This window comes from Megascapheus bottae, chromosome X (genome assembly GCF_031878675.1).
Source record: "Megascapheus bottae isolate mThoBot1 chromosome X, mThoBot2.hap1, whole genome shotgun sequence".
Taxonomy (NCBI): Eukaryota; Metazoa; Chordata; class Mammalia; order Rodentia; family Geomyidae; genus Megascapheus; species Megascapheus bottae.
The window spans coordinates 78221005-78235546 of NC_143547.1; the positions used below are offsets into that span (position 1 = coordinate 78221005).

General features: G+C 35.9%; 1 pseudogene; it reads right to left on the reverse strand.

Annotated features, from left to right (window-relative positions):
- Positions 1–570: 570 nt before the first annotated feature.
- Positions 571–1017, reverse strand: LOC150041388 (ubiquitin-ribosomal protein eL40 fusion protein pseudogene; annotated as a pseudogene).
- Positions 1018–14542: the final 13525 nt, after the last annotated feature.

Here is a 14542-nt window from a genome sequence, read left to right on the forward strand (position 1 = left end):
ATTTGATTCTTGATAGTTTTGCTTTATATGTTAGACATCAAGATTTCTTAAATCTTGGGATAAACACATACAGTGAAGAATTGCCTCTACCAATGAGGTACTAAAATAAAAGTGAAAAACTGAAGGACATTCTAAGACACCATACTTTTCTTAAGAAAAAATATGCATTTATTTACATATGAATCTAATTTTTAATGATGAAAGTTTAATATTACCTATCTTTTTCCAGTAATACATTTTGCAAAATGCCTAAAAACATACATTTCAATAAAGATGTTAAGACTTTTTAAGAAACAGAAATTTAGAAACATTCTGAAATTTAATTTGAATTCAATATTGGATGACATTTACCATTTTTTAAAACATGGCAAAAATACAAATTTTTTTTCAGATAGAGATTTATAAAGTATCACAATGTCTGAGATTTACTCTGAAACATTCCAGCTTTTTCCTATAAAGTTTGAGACAATAAAAGAAAACAAAATGTTTGGATAAAGTTTCAGTACTTATGGGTGGAATTGTTAGGTCTAAATGGCAAGGTATTTGTAAGTCTTTTATTTCTGCTCCGGTTTAGGAAAGGGAAACTTTACTTAGACATTGGCCAGAGGCTGCCCTGGCCTTCGGTGGTGGCCAGCTGTACTTGACCTTCTTGGGGTGGAGGTTGTTGGTGTGGCCATATTTCTCACGTCAGTTGACGGAATGGGGATGTAGGTGAGCATAGCACTTGAGGCAGATCATATTGTCAAAGTTCTACTTCTGTGTCAGTTGGCACAGGGAGGGTTCAATAATGCCACCTTGAAGACGGAGCACCAAATGCAGGGTAGACTCTTTCTGGATGTTGTAGTATAAGAGGGTGTGCCCATCCTCCAGCTGCTTGCCAGCAAATATCAGCCATTGCTGGTCAGGTGGGATGCCCTCCTTGTCCTGGATTTTGGCTTTGACATTCTCAATGGTGTTGCTGGGCTCGACCTTGAGGGTGATGGTCTTGCCCATGAGGGTCTTCAGGAAGATCTGCATGTCTGTGTGTGCTCGGCGGCAGGGTGGATGAGAAAGAGCTCTCCGTAAGTCTTTATCCCACTTAGTAATGGGGTGGTTGTTTTTTTGGAGAGGGTTCAAATTTTAGAGCTGTAAATATGTTTTATTTTATTATTATTTCTTTTGATCAGTAGTTGGGCTTGAATTCTAGGCCTGGGTGCTGTCCCTGAGCTCTTCTGCTCAAGGCTACAGCCCTGACACTTGTGCCACAGTGCCACTTCTAGTTTTCTTTCTGGTAGTTAATTGAAGATAAGCATTTCATGGACTTTCGTGTCAGGGCTGGCTTTGAACTGAGATTCTCAGATCTCAGCCTCCTGAGTAGCTAGGATTACAGGCATGAGCCACTGGCACCTGGCTCATAAGTATATTTTAGTTGTAAGGTCCTTCCCTGTTGTATACCAAGTGAAAATCTTCTCCCAATCTGTGGGCTATTTATCTTGCTAACTATGCCCTTTGTCATCATGCAGAGGCTCTACAGTTTAATGCAATCCAATTTATCCAAACTTTCTTTGATTTGTTGTATTTCTGGGTCTTTATTAAGAAAATTTTGACCTGCGTCAAAGAGCTCTAGTGTTTTTCCTATTTTGTCCTGTAATATTTTCAGGGTATCTGATCTTACATTGAAGTCTTTGATCCGTTTGGAATTGATTTTGGTGTAGGTTGATATATAAGGATCTAAGTTCAATTTTCTGCACGGGTATACTCAATTGTGCCAGCACCATTTTTTGGCTCCTTTAGCAAAGATTAGTTGTGCATAGATCTGTGTGTTCATTTCTGTGTCTTCAATTCTATTCCATTATTCCTCAGGCCTGTTCATGTGCCATTACTAAGCTGTTTTTATTTTCTTTACAACTATGGCTTTATAATAATTTGAAGTTTGGTATTGATATTCCTCTAGCACTGTTCTTCCTCCTAAGAATTGGTTTTCTATTTTTATGTCACCGGAGGGAGGTGGGGTTTAGTGAAACTTCCCTTTAAATGTAGAAACTCTTCAATTATTGTCCTTGACTTGGATCACAGAAAAAAAAATCTGGACAAGTCATAATTTACCCTAAAAGGATTTTGTTCCTTTAATCTTCAGTGAAGTATATGAAGAAATATCTTGTATTTGCTATAAGCTGATGGTACCCCATTTCCCTTCTTTTATCCGGACTTATATCCCCTAAAGTAACTTATTCCCTTAATGTTAAGGGAAGTAGATGGACAAGCTTTAAGCTTAAGTCTTTGAATCCTTGGCAGCTAATTTCCATGCTTCATTTCCCCTATGCTACCCTGCCTCATTTCCATATGAATTTTTGGATTGCTTGTTCTAGTTCATTAAAGGATATTGTTGGGATATTGATGGGTATTACATTGAATTTGTAGATAGCTTTTGGTAGTATTATCATTTTTATGATCCAGTCCTCCCAATCCAGGAGCAAGGGACGTGTTTCTATTTCCTTATATCTAATTTCCTTTTTCAGGCTTTTGAACTTTTTATTATAGAGGTCCTTGACATCTTTGGTTAAATTAATTCCTAAGTTTTTTTAAGGCAATTACAAAGGAATTGCTTTCCTGATTTCGGTTTTGCTCTTCTCATTGTTGGCATAAACAAGTACACACTAAAGCTATCAACACAAACAAGTTCTTTGCATATCTTGATTCCAAGATATGGAATCAAGCCAGATACCCCTCAGTGGATGGGTCAAGAATATGTGCTCTAAATACACAACGGATTTCTACACTTCCAATAGAAAGAATGGCAACATCCCACGCATGAGGAAATGGAAAGACTTGGAAAAAATCATATTAAGTGAGGCAAGCCAGACCCAAACAAACATAGGATGTCTGTTTTCCCTCATTTGTAATAATTAGTATATGTCTAGGATACTCCTAGCAGAGGATCACAATGACCTTATAAAATGCTGCTAATAAAAAGGAAATATAATTGGAGTGAGGTGGAATCTTAGAGTTGTTTTGATTTGCATTTCTTTTATGACCAGAGAATGGCCAGGATCAGAAAAACTAATAACAATAGATGCTGGAGGGGATGTGGCCAGGAGGGATCACTACTACACTGTTGGTGGGAGTGCAAACTCGTTCAACCACTATGGAAAGCAGTATGGCAGTGCCTCAAAAGGCTAAACATAGAGCTTCCCTATGACCCAGCAATTCCACTACTTGGCATTTACCCAACCATCCAGAAAGTAGGGCATACTCAATCCACTAGCACATCAATGTTCATTGCAGCATTATTCATCATAGCAAAGATATGGAACCAACCTAGGTGTCCCTCAGTTGATGAATGGATCCACAAGATGTGGTATTTGTACACAGTGGAATTCTATGCTGCTGTCAGAAAAAACGACATGGCCCCATTTTTTAGGAAATGGAAAGACTTAGAAAAAATCATATTAAGTGAAGTAAGCCAGACTCAAAGGAACTTAGGCTCAATGGTTTCCCTCATTCATCATAACCTGTAGAAACCTTGGGCTCTACTAGCAGAGATTTGCAATAGAGCAAAATCTTGATACATAAGGCCATATAGTATGAAGCTAATTGAATGGACTTCTAGGATATTGAAACAAAAGCCATATAATAAATGATTGCTGTACTTAATGTGCTATGTTATCTCATCTCTTTTGCTGTTTCTTTGTTATCTCATATTGACACAATATCTCACTTTGTTATCTGATATATTGGATACATTTGTATTTGGTTACTTGAAATTGGACAGGGAAGGGGGGGAAAACCAAGAGGGGGTAGGGGGGAGGGTAATGGGACCAAGACATGTGGAAGGGTATCAATGTATGTGAATTAATGCACCTTCTATCTGTTACCCTTTTATTAAATACAATAAAAAAGAAAAAAAAGGAAATATAAGATATGGAAAGAAGAGGTTTTTTTTCCCTTAGTGTACCATATGCAGTTATTCTTTTTATTTCACATTTTCCCTTTGGTTTACTCCCTGTTGTCAAATATTTTCTGTTTAAGTACTCTTTGTAATGTATATAAGTTTATCTGTTTTGGAGATAGGAAGAGGTATCACAGAAATGGTGAGAAAGGGCAAAGGTAAACCAATACAACAGTGATACTAGACACTATGTTGGAAATGAACTTTATAACCTTGGAAGAGGGAAGTTGCAGGGAGGAAGGAGAAAATGAGGGAGGGTAACAGTTTTCAACAAGACTTGTACTCATTTCCTTACATGGGTAACTGTAACTCCTCTGTACATCACCTTTACAATAAAATTTTTACAAAATAAACATTGTATTGGTTTTCCATGGTTTTCTTAATCAGAAATTAAGAATTAACACTGATAGTTGGCCTTTTTAGTAAGTGCACAGAAATTACATTGCTACCAATTGCAGTGGACAGAATCCTGTTTCTAATGGCTTACTGTGGATTGACTATAGGCAGTCTTTCAGAGAGCACTGGATATAGCTTGTAGCTCCAGAGGGCATCAGATACCAACCCAAGATGCTGCCCGGAGAGCTTTCTGAAGTCTCCCAAGTGAATTTGGTACATTTCTCTTGTCTTGTGGCTCAAAGGCTGTTAGCAAGTGTTCTATACTTTTGGTAGTTGTTAGATATCTCTAAACTACCCCTGTCATGTGCCAAGGTGCAGTAGGGGCAGGGGTAGGGAGGAGGGGGGAGGGGAAGAGATCTGTTGGATTAGGTTCATGCTGTGACTCCTCAGGACTTCTGACTTGTACCTTCACATCTTTATTGCTCTAGCTCTGGGGCTCTGGGGTTCTGTGGCTCCATTGGTGCAGGTACCTGGCTGGCCTCAAGGTACTTTTGCATATGCTATGCTCCTCCAGTACGGAGGTTAAAGACTGTCATATGGAAGGGCCAGAGGCAAGTGCAAGTTCATCTTGACTTAGACATTTATGTCTTCATGTTTTTTTTAAATTTAGTTTTATTGTCAAGGTGATGTACAAAGGAGTTACAGTTATATACATAAGGTAATAAGTACATTTCTTGTAGATGATTGCATTTATTTATTCATTTACTTGGCAATACTGGGGATTTAAGTCATGGCCTCAACTTTAGAATTTCATTCTAAATGCCAATCTCCTAGCCCTTTTTGCTTTAGTTTGTTTCTAGAAAGGATCTGATGTTTTGCTTTGGGAAGGCTGTGGACTAGAATTCACCCTTTAACAGAAAATCAATATTAGAATATAGATAACTGATTGTCAAAAAGGCTAACTGATGAGACTGGAAGCATGACTGAAGTAGTATAGCACCAGTCATGAGTGAGAAAGGCAAGGTAGGGTATGAACAGGCTCATGCTGTGACTCCTCAGAGACTCTGGCTAGCAGCTTTACACTTTCATAGCACTAGAGCTCTGTAGATTCAAGCCCTAGTATCAGTATGTTAGTCATCTTGAGGTGATATAATAAAGTATAACAAAGTAGGTTGCTTAAATATTAAAGATTAATTTATTCACAGTTCTAGAAGGTAAAGAATCTGTGGCAAAATTCCAGCAGGGTTGGGTTCTGATGAAGCTTCTTTTCCTATCCTGCAGATTTCCACCTTCTTTACAGGGAGATTTTTCCTTTCATCTTCTCTTAGTACCTAGGCTTTATGGTCAGATCATTTACCCTTAATTACTTCCTAAGGCCCATGTCCACATATGGTTACATTGTAGAATTAGAGATAAAATATGTAAAATTCAGGAAAGAACTATAAATGAGTTTGTAGTACCAATTATTAGACATATTTGGAAGAATAGGCATTATCATATGCTTGTAGGAAAACCATTTTGTGGTTTCTTAAAAGCTAAGCATACACATGCCAAATTATCTAGTCATTCTATTTTGAATATTTACATAAGGATAAGGATATTTACACATGGGTAAGGAGAAACCCATTCAAAGAATGACCTATGAATATTAATTAGAACTTTATCTGTAACAGATCTGGAAATGCCTAAATATGGGATAAAAATAAGAAATGAAAAGTAATGAAGAGGGGCCGGGAATTTGGCCTAGTGATAGAGTGTTTGCTTAGCATGCACAGAGACTGGGGTTGATTCCTCAGTACCACATATAGAAAAAAGAAAGCCAGAAGTGGTTCTGAGGCTCAAGTGGTAGAGCACTAGCCTTGAGAAAGTCCAAGGACAGGGCTCAGGCCCTGAATTCAAGCCCAGGACTGGCAAAAAAAATAATGAAGAAATATTATAGAATATTATCGTAGGATGCACACATGGATAAATATCTAAACAACTATGCCAAATGGATAAAAAATATGGGTAAGAAGAAATATTGGCCCATTTTTACAATAGAAAAAAGTTAACATTATCTTGGTGTTAGTGGCTTAGATCTATAATTCTAGGTACTCAGGAGGCTGAGACCTGAGAATTACAGTTTGAATCCAGCCCAGGAAGGCAAGTCCATAATATTCTTATCTTCAATAAATTACCAAAGTAGGAAATGGAGTTGTAGCTCAAGTGGCATAGCAGTAGCCTTGAGCACAAAAGCTCAAAGATTGTTCCCAGGCCCCGAGTTTAAGCCCCATAACTGGAACAAAACAAAAACACTCAGTTTCACTGACAGAAATTAAATTAGTAGATGCCTCTTAAGAAAAGGATAGGAAAGAATCATAGAGGATAACTACAAAAAGAGACTTTTAGGAAGATGAACATGTTAACAAATAATCTTTTTTTTTGCCAGTCCTGGGGCTTGAACTCAGAGCCTGGGCACTGTATTTGGGCTTTCTCAAGGCTAGCACCTTATCACTTGGGCCACAGAACTACTTCTGACTTTTTCTGTGTATGTGGTACTGAGGAATCTATCCAAGGGCTTCATGCATTAGGCAAACATTTTGCCACTATGCCATGCTCCCAGCCCTTACCTGATAATCTTGAATTCAGTAATTATTCCATTGGTGTAAATATATGCTTTATCTTTTGACTAAGTGATTATTAAGTAGGAACACATATAGTGGTAATCAAGAGGCAAAGAAAGCAGGAAAGTATTACCACAAATATCAAAAGTTTGTTTCTGTCAGGGAAATAAAGGAAATGGAAGGAGTAAAATAAAATTTGAATACAAAGTTCTTTGTCACATCATCTTGTTTTTCTCTTTCCCTTCCCAGATTCATATAAGCAAATAGATGTATATACAGTAAACCAGGTACAGAAGTCAAATACAACAACTGGTATTTGGCTTCACATTGAAAACACTGACAATGATAAGTCTTTTGTTTCCTATCTTGGAGTTTATTTCATATAGGCTCATCCTATATGGCCCTACGCACATAGTTTTTGAGCTATTGAGCTCCTTTATTAGGAAACTTCTAGATGTAAACTAATTATTACAAATGAAGGAAACCAGTAAGCCTATGTTCCTTTGGATTTGGCTTGCTTCACTTAATATGATTTTTTTCTTTACAAATGGGGCGATGTCATTCTTTCTGATAGCAGCATAAAATTCCATTGTGTATAAATACCACATCTTCTTGATTTATTCATCTACTAAGGAGCATCTGGGTTGATTCTATATCTCAGCTATGGTAAATAACTCTGCAGTAAACATGGTTGTGATAGTATGGTCAATATGGCATTGTTTGTGGAAATTTGGGTAAATGCCCAGGACTGAGATTGCTACGTCATAGGGTGAGCCAGTGTAACAGCCATGTTCACAGAACAATATGTTGGGTATGAACTTTACTTTACAACTAGGTTGGGGGTGAGGGGAGGGAAAGTAGAAGAAAATCATGGGAAGGGGAAACAATTTGCAAGAAGTAATGTACTCACTACCTCCTGAATATAACATTTTTTCTAGATTCCAGAATTCAAACCATATTTATAAATACATAATTCATCTACTATTGGTTTAAATGGGCTTATTGGTTTAAGTGGGGAAATATTATCATTTTGCTACAGAGAAAATATTTTCCAATTTATGTATCAACTAAATGTACTTTTGAAACTAAACCCATTTTTTTTTAGCAATTTGTGTAAAGGTTTCACTGCCGTTGTACAGAAAATGTTTTAACAATAAGCTGAGGTAATGTATAAAATACTGCTTTGATTCCATAATAAAATCATTAATAATTAAAAAATTAAAAATGCAAAAATAAATTTCTGTCTACTGGAAATATATATCCTGTGTGATGATCTGTTTTATATTCATACCATCCTTTTTATGTCAGTTGTGGGGCTTGAACTGTGGGCCTGGTTACTTTCCTTTTGTACTTCATTTCAAAGGTTACGTCCTACCCCTGGGCCTGGGAGTTGTCCTTGAGCTCTTCAGCTCAAGGCTAACACACTACCCCTTGAGCTACAGTACCCCTTCTAGTTTTCTTGTGGTGAATTGGAGATAAGAGTTTCAACTCTTTTTGTGTGGGGCTAGCTTTGAACCTTGATCCTCAGATCTCAGCCTCCTGAGTAGCTAGGATTACAGGCCTAGGATTAAGCCTGTAATCTAGCTCATTCCCCTTTTGATTTTGATTTTGATTAAACCTCCATATTTTTGTAATTCCCAGACATATGTTTTATCTTACAATAAAAAAGAAAAGAATAGGTAATGACTAATGAAAACTGGTGGCTATAACAATAATGGAAAGTATAAAATTACTTTGTAAAGTTTTAACAACAAATTAGAACGAAAGTAGTTTAACAGTTGTAACATCCCAACCTTGTCATGCTTTGTCTAGTTTTCCTTATATTTATTCTCCTGGACTGTCAACAACTGTCATGTTTTCAAATATAATTACATACATAGAACTCCTAAAATTTTATCTCTAATATATTTTTAGTCTCCACAGTTCAAAATCCAAATACCCAATCCACAGTTTTACTTGAAAATCAAAATACTTCTAACAATATTTTCATGGAATAATTTTGACAAAATTGTAGAACTGTTATTAAATCATAAGAAATATATCTTATCTAGTTTCATTGTCATTCCTTAAGATTATGGTTTCCCTCATTTGTAACAATTAGTATACAGCTAGGATTCTCCTGACAGAGGCTCATAATAGCTCAAAAGCTATGTACATATGGTCATATATGACGAGGCTAAGCAAAATGAACTCTGGGATATGGAAACAAAATGTTTATCTTCATGATTGTTGTTCTTAATGGATCATGTAAAGCTATTTATTTTCTCTTCTTTTCTCCTTATGGTTTATCTCAGGTTGGTACTGTACTGGAATGTGGTAACTTTCATATTATATATGTGTATATATACATATATATGTATATATATGTTTTTGTTTATTTGAAAAAGGGAAAGTAAGGGAAAAACAAAATGAGTGGGAGGGGGTGGGAGGATGAAAATTGGGAGAAAAACATGGGAAAGGGTAACAATGTTCAAGAAGTAATTTACCCACTATCTGATGAATGTAACTGTAACCCCTCTGACATCACCCAACAATAAAATAAAATAAAAAGATTTTCTTGAAACTTGTATGTAATATAAACAAAGAAGAAACATGAAGGGATGTAGAGTCTGAATGGTGGGGGGAAGAGAAGAGGAGGCAGAAAATAAAGAAGAGAAGAAAAGTTGATGTTATTTCATATGTATATATAAACTATTAATATAAAATCAGAAGAAAATCTAAAAATTTAAACTCAAAAAGAAGTTTAACACATTGCTCAATAGCTATTTCAACAAACAAAAGAAAGGTTACATCCTCATTCACTGATGTTTACTATTCATGTAATGTGTGAGAGAGATTTATCGTCACAAATACATGCATACTTATATATAGACCTACATATTTAAAGGTTTTATATATATGTAGCATTAATGAGTTGCATAAAAGACTGATCAACAGAAATAAAATATGGAAAGAAAATCTCAGTATGACAAACAATGACAGTGCACTAAAATATAAATAAAAGATAATTTTGCCAGACATAATGGTAAATTTCTTTAATCTCAGCTACTCAATAAGTACAAGTAGAGGATCATGAGCTCCAGGATGTAGAACAAATTATAAGAGCATTTGTGTGTGTGTGCATGTGTGTGTGTGTGTGTGTGTGTGTGTGTGTGTGTGTAATGTCCTGAGGTTTGAAGTCAGGGCCTATCTCTGACATTTTTGCTCAAGGCTAGCACCCTTCAGTTCCAGTGTTTTACTGGTTAATTAGAGACAACAGTCTTCTGGTCTTTCCTGCTTGGGGCTGACTTTTCATTATAACCCTCATATCTCAGCCTCTTGAATAACTAGGATTACGTGAATGAACCATAGGCACTTGGTGAAAATAAATTAATAACCATAGACTAAATGATTCCTTAGCAATAACAAAAGTAAAATATATGAGGATAATAACCTAGTAAAAATATAATACCCACAACAGAGATCAACGAATACATGTAAGAATATAAAAAATAGCATGAAATATACACAGACATAACTCTGTGTCTAAAAGCACCTTAGGAATGCTAATAAATGTATAAAAAGATTCTTAACCCCACTAATGTCTTCGACAGGTAAATTAAAATAGTAAGATACCAGTTTATACCCATTATCTAAAACAAGTTTGAAAATGCTAAAAGTAATTATGGGAAAATGAAACTTTACACTGTTACTGGGAAGGTGAATTCATAAAAATCAGAAAATTCAAAAATGTACATACATACTCCATAGGTGAGGATTAGTAACAGGTAAGGGCAGCAAAACCATCCCTTTGTCAGTACCATACTGGGGAACATACAGGAACATTATCCTCTCCCCAGTACCACCCATAACAACTGTCCCTTAGAGTTTGTTGTTGTATAACAGGAGCAGCCATTTTTAATTATGGTCACAATTGTAATTTTGGTTAAGTAACAAACCAGAATGTTTTTTTAGTTATATAAGTTCTTTTTATTGTAAAGGTGATGTTACAGTTAAATTAGTCAGGTAATGAGTACATTTCTTTGTGAACAGTGTCACCCCACTCCCTCATTTCCTTCTATTTTGTCCCTCTTGATTCTCCTCTCCCTCAGATTGTCTAGTTCATTTTCAACATAATGTCCAACATCACAGCTGAATTTGTTCACCCTTTGTCCTATTCTTTGAGTGCTTTCCCCTCCCCAAATCAGATAAACTCACATACAAGACAAAAAGCAGCCACAGGTTCTCTTTTAATTTTTCTTTCTTTCATAACTATCACCCTGTCATTTCCCAAGCAAAGTAATAAAAAATGTCTTTTCAGCTCCAGGTAAGGTCACCATGCTCCTCTCCTTATCCTACTGACCCAGGTGGTAAAAAAGAACATATTCAGGGCAATTAATACAACTCTAGAGTCAACACCTTAGAAAATAAGTGAGTGCAAGGCACTGTGACTCAGCATGCACATTTAGAAACCCATGGGTGATTCTGGACCTGCTGTAAAACCCTCCATCTTCTCCAACCCACGAAGATGCGCTTCTTTTTGAAATAATATCTCAAACATTTGTAATTTTCCTGGCAAAACTGAAGCTCTTTTTCTTTCCTCGGTGACCATATCTCATTATTTTAAAATTAAATTAATTAAATTGAGCTTTACTAAAGCGATATATGTGTTATTAAATGAGTGTAATTACAAACATGAAAACATGCACTAAATGAAAGTGATTGCCTTTAAGTAATTACCATAAAATATCCTTTGCTAACCACTAGGTTATAGCTCTAAAATTCTGAAATTTATTTTGAGTTGAAATCTCATGATTTTTGCACAGGCTGGCCTCAAACTCCTGAGCTCAAGTGATCTTCCCATCTCAGCTTTCTGAGTAATACTGACTAGCGAATGAGCCATCACACTTTGCTTTGAAGCTTCTTTTTTTGTAATGTCTTCAGTCAGTGTAAATTTATAAACTCTATACAAAAAAGGGCACCACTATTTTAATAGTCACAGTCTATTTCTTCAAATAAAAACCATGTTGCCAGCCTGGATCATATACTTAATTTGGAGCACTTGTGCTAAGTTTTAGCTGTTTCCACAAATAAGTTTGAAGCAGGAAAATATATTGCCATTCTGCTATGGGGAATGTCCAGCCTGCAGGCCACATAAGGCTCCCAAAATCCTTAGGCCCATATAAGGGAAAACACAAACTGTTTCTATTCAATGACTTGCAGCCCATTTACCTGTATTGATAATTCGGTATGGACTGTGAATTATATAGAAAGTATCCAAGTAACTTACAGCAGAAAAAAACGATTCCTGAATATTAAAATTAGTTGGGGCAGACTCCATAAGAAATTGTAACTCTCTTCTAAACCATCCTTTTTTGTATTATTGTTGCATACCTAAGTTTAGAACACTTTTCTAATATAAGGCAACAAAAGGGTTTATATTCATTTTTCCAGAATCTAAAGTCTTCTGAAAGGGTCAATAGCTATTTCAAGATACTGGCAGGATAACAGCCTTCAGTTCATCCATCAAATCAGTTTCAGGAATTTAACAAAAGTGGAGGGACCTTGAAAACTCTTTCATCAGAATTTATATGCAATACTGAGTATGTGAAATACATTTTAAAAGGATTATAGCATTTAATTAACTTCAAATTAATACTATGACAGTCCTGTAAGAGAAAGGGAAATACAGTTAAGTATTTGACTGCACAAGACATGTGTGCAGATTCCTTTTGGGGGGAAAGAAAACTATCATGGAGAAGCTATTGAAAATAGCCCCTGCAATCACAAAGATAAATCTCTTGTTTCAATATTTCAGAGTTCATTTTGCTTAGTCTCATCCTATATGGTCATTTGTGCATAGCTTTTGAGCTCTTGTGATCATCTGCTAAGAGAATCCTAGATGTGTACTAATTATTACAAATGAGGGAAACCATGGAGCCTATGTTTCTTTGGGTCTGGCTTATTTCACCTAACATGATTTTTTCCAGGCTTTTCCATTTCCTTTTTGTTCTTAATGTACTCTGTGAACTTATTTCTTTTCTCTTTTCTTTCTCCTTTATGATTTATCTCATGTCGTCTGACTTTAAAAGGTATAGTCTATATATGTTTATTTGAAATAGGAAAGGGAAGGGGAGAAACAAGATGATTGGGGGTGGGGAAAAGGAAAGGGGAACAAAAACATGAGAAGGGGTATCAATGTTCAAGAAGGAATGTGCCCACTTCTTGACGAATGTATTTGTAACCCCTATATACATTACCACCACAGTAAAATAAAACTTTTTAAGAAAGAACCCCTTGGGTCCAGGAGTTTGGCCTAGTGGTAGAGTGCTTGCCTAGCATGCATGAAAACTCAGGTTCGATTCCTTTTTACCACATACATAGAAAAGGCTGGAAGTGGTATTGTGCTTCAAGTGGTAGAGCCCTAGCTTTGAAGAAAACCCAAGGACAGTGCTCAGACTCTTAGTTCAAACCCCGGGTCTGGCAAAAAAAAAAAACAAAAAACAAAAAAAAACCTTTTCCCCCAAAAGAAAATAGCCACCACAAAGAATACATTAGCCTAATTAATAGTAGCAGAGAATTTATTGGTTGTTATTTAAATGGCACTAGTAATTTCAATAATACTAGGTTAGGAGCATGAGCTCCAGGAATAAAACATCAAGTTTACAGTAGTCTACTGTGAGGAACCATTTATTCTGAGTAATTTTACTAGCTGGAAAGAAATTAAATCTGCTATTCAGGGGTAAGCATTGATAGTTTGTTTCTCATGGTAAGTAGAGTTGTTGGGTTAAGGTACTTAATCAGCAGAAATACAGTGGGAAGGAGGGCTTATAGTTAGGTTGAGATCCTCTTAGTTTTCCCCCAGATACCAAAGAAAATGTTATGTTTAACTAATTCAAATCTTAGATGATAATAGAAAAGATTACTTGAATATAGTATTTGAAATATCACAATAAATTATACTAATCATTATGACATTTTTACTTCCTAGTCATTTTCTGTATAATTATGGCTAGTTTTTCCTAGGATAATTTCAGGCTGGTTTATCTATTTTCAGCCCATCTTTATTAGGTTTCATATTCAATTATAATTCTAAAATTTCTCCCCAGAAATGATTTATAGGAATAATTTGGTTATAAAGGTCATTAGGACACTCATCTTAAGTTGTCATTGGCCTAACCTGCACATAGGTTTTATTGTAAAAACATTCTTTTAAAAAAAAGAAAAGAAAAAAAAGGGCCAGGAGTTTAACCTAGTGGTGGAGTGCTTGCTTAGCATCCATGAAGACCTGGGTTCCATTCCTCAGTACTACATACGTAGAAAAAAGCCAGAAATATTGCTATGGTGCTGTGGCTCAAGTGGTAGAGCTCTAGCCTTGAGAAAGCCCAAGGATAGTGCCCAAACCCTGAGTTCAAGGCCCAGGACTGGCAAAAATTTCTTTTTTTTCTAGATAATATATTTGGAGCACTGCTGGGAGATGATGGATAGCCTAAACCTCCTCCTTAGCTTTCTCATGTTCAGCAAGAGAAAGACAAAGCTGTGGCTGGTGTTATTTTTCTTACTTCATTTATATTGCTTAAAGTTTCAGTACAGAAATCCTTCTTTCCTTCTTTCTATTTGCTTTTCTTCCTATGCTCACATCCCTATTTACCTATATTTATATTTAGAATATATATAACTGCCAACATGTCACAGT